Genomic DNA, 3,371 nt, shown 5'->3' with positions numbered 1-3,371 from the left:
TTATATTATTTTATATGATATTTCCAGTTAAGTTTATGATCCAAGACAACCCCTAAAAATTTAACTTCATATACTCGTTCCACTAAATTATCATCTATGGACATTATAGTAGAGCCATCTATTTTTTGTTACTAAAAATCATGAATTTAGTTTTATTCCAATTTATTGATAATTTGTTGTATTTTAGCCATTCATTAATTTTAGACATCTCACTAGCCATTTGTTCCATAAGGTTTTTTAGTTTATTTCCAGAACAAAATAAATTTGTATCATCTGCAAACAGGATAAACTTTAGCTGTTTAGATACTTCACAAATGTCATTAATACACAAAATAAAAAGCTTTGGTCCCAACACTGAACCCTGAGGAACTCCACATTTTATACTTTGAAAATCTGATTTTATATTTCCTAGTTGTACAAAGTGTTTACGGTTAGTCAAGTAACTATTCAGCCAATTATGGACTATCCCTCTTATCCCATAATCCTGTAATTTAGAAAGTAATAGAGTGTGGCCAATAGTGTCAAAAGCTTTTTTTAAATCAACAAACACCCCCGCTGTGTATTGCTTCCTTTCTATTGCTTCTGTATTTTAAGTCTGTAATTGATATGAATTGATCAGAAGTTGCTATATCTGTTGTTTATTTGAATGATATTTACAGAACAGTCTCAAAATTGAGGTTGAAAGCAATGATTTTGTTCACAAAAGTAAAAAACTAAAAAAAGCTATTACAGAACAAGTTTTTTTAAACCCTAGGATGCATGGACAACCAATATGTTAAGGTTCGTGTTTTGAGTTCTGAATGAATACCGAACGACAAAGTTTTAACAAGTTTGTTAGAATTTTTAGTTGGAAGGCTGGAACCAGAATCCGGGGTCTTCAGTTCTGGACACAGAATCTCAAGGTTAGGTTTGGAACACGATAGTTTGTGAGAAAAAAAGATCACCAACCTTTCCTGTTGAGATGAGGACCGGGTAGAAACAACAGCAGGACAGCTTTGGTTCTGGGCTGTGTTGTCGGAAGGAGTGAATGGATCGCTGGACTTACTCGTCGTCAGAAACAGGGCAAAGGTCATGCACGGGTGATCAGAGGACGTTACCAAGTTTGAGGGAGGTGACTGAGCCGATGATCCAGAGATGCGTTCCAAGGTCGAGATTCAAAAGGTCCGATGTGGCGCGGTGCCGTTTAGGGAGCAGGCGAGAGACAAAAATCCAAGGGACAGAAAAAAGGTCGTTACCGTTAGAGCAGATGGCAGCAGGGATCCGACAGGGGCTGAGGCAGGAGACGTGGAACCAGGAGACATGAGCAAGGTCAGGGACACGAGGCAAGAGCAGGACAAGAATGCGGGAGAATCATAGACAGGGCTGATGATAATCTGGCGGTGAGCTGGAGAGTGAGACTGAGTTAAATACTGCTGGGAACAGGTGAGTGAAATGAGCTTGATTAGAGTTTCTGTGACGGGAGGGGCGAGAGCAATGAGTAGGTGCTGAATGTAAACTGAAATGCTGGGAACAAGACTATGACTGGAACAAAAAATGAAAGAATAAAACTAAACTGAGGCTGGATCAGGACAGACAGTGACAGAATCATAACACAATATCTACACTCTTCCAAAAGTGGGGTCAAAAATGACCCCAATTAGAATCTTTTTGCAATGAATTTAAAAGATGTCTTTAATTTTAGTTAAAGGTGACTATATTTATTATATTTGGTTAAAAAAAACACGGATTTTACATTTAACACGCTTATTCATAACTTTTTATGACATTTTTTCACAAGAAATAACATCAATAATCTTCAAAAATTGTTGTTAGTATGGCTTATTCTATTGGACACAATATCAGTTTCCTCTTCAAAGTACTCAGAGGACTCCTCTGTGTCTAACTGATCTTGTTCGGCAGGGGCAGGTTGGTTCCCAGACAGCCTAACATGTCCAGGTGGACAAAAACCTGTATCCCAAGATATCAGATCCTGAGTCAATCCCACCGATTTGCTCTTCATCCCATTTGTTGTTGTTTTGTGTATCCTAGATGCCTTCAAGCAGCCATGATGGTCTAAATGAGAAAACATGAAACAGACAATGTTTGAATGACACACAAAACTATAAATCAATATGTAGCTATCTAAGTAAATGTTTGTGCATTTATATGTAAGTAAAGGCACAGATATGTGTACACACACATCTTTGTACTTGCATCAAACTGAGGTCTCTGTATTGACTTCCATTCATTGTTGTAACTGTTTTTATGCCTAAACAAAACATTTTTCTAAAACTAAGCATTACTGGTCTGTAGCCAACACTAACCTGAACCAAAAGCTAGTAAAGCACAGTCGAGCTGCAAAAAAAGTGAGGACTGGCACAAGGTCCTCATTTTACATCAAAGACCTCTCTTTGATAGTACCGTATTTTCCGGACTATAAGCCACGGCTTTTTCCTGAACTTTGAATCATGCGGCTTAGTGTCCAGTGCGGCTTATACGTGGATATTTTTCTTCAGCCACCAGGGGGCTCTTTGGCCAGAGGTGGGGTTGCCACCCGTCCCATAGAATACGGTAATGAGAATTTGAAGTATATGTAGTAGGAACCAATAAATGGCAGTGGTGAGACAATAATGAATGCAAGCTGCCATTGAAATCTAAAGAAGACGAAGAAAAGGAAGCAGCACTCGGGGGTGAATGGGAGGCTTGGTAACTAGCGGTGATAAATCCTTCACAAAAACTGGCCGAATGCGAAGAGCATCATTTTCTGATGTCTGCCAGTGGATTCTAACAGAGTGGAGCAGAGTGAATGAGTACACCATCACCAATGGGTTCCGAAAGGCTGGACTGCTACGTGAAGAGGGCACCACAGCTTCAGAGCCAGCATTACCCCGGGATGACAGTGACACAGAAAGCAACAATGACAAAGAGACAGAAAAGGTATGTGACGAAGCTCTTCTGAGCTTGTTCAACTCCGACACTGATGAAGATGACTTCAGTGGTTTCAGTGCACAGGAGGAAGATGAATGAGACATTTCTGTTTTGTTGGATCAGAAACTGTTAACAGTTTGACAGACTAAAATTTTGGGTGTACTGTTTTTTGGGGGGTGCGGCTTATAGTCCAGAAAATACGGTAGTTATTGTTGATTGCTGAATGACAGCGTAAACCTGCAGAAGACATAGAAAATGGGTTGTGTAAAGCTGAAAGTACCAAAACACTGCTTGCATGTAACAAAGCACTAGCTAAAAGCTAAAAGTAACAACAGTTAGCTAAGGTAAAACACAAGTAACACACATTTCCTGAACTACAGTATACCCAGATCAATACATATGTATACAGTATATACATATACACTGTACTTTACACACACACACACACACACACACACACACAC

This window comes from Austrofundulus limnaeus, unplaced genomic scaffold, assembly GCF_001266775.1.
Source record: "Austrofundulus limnaeus strain Quisiro unplaced genomic scaffold, Austrofundulus_limnaeus-1.0 Scaffold87, whole genome shotgun sequence".
Classification (NCBI taxonomy): Eukaryota; Metazoa; Chordata; class Actinopteri; order Cyprinodontiformes; family Rivulidae; genus Austrofundulus; species Austrofundulus limnaeus.
This window is presented reverse-complemented; position numbering follows the sequence as displayed.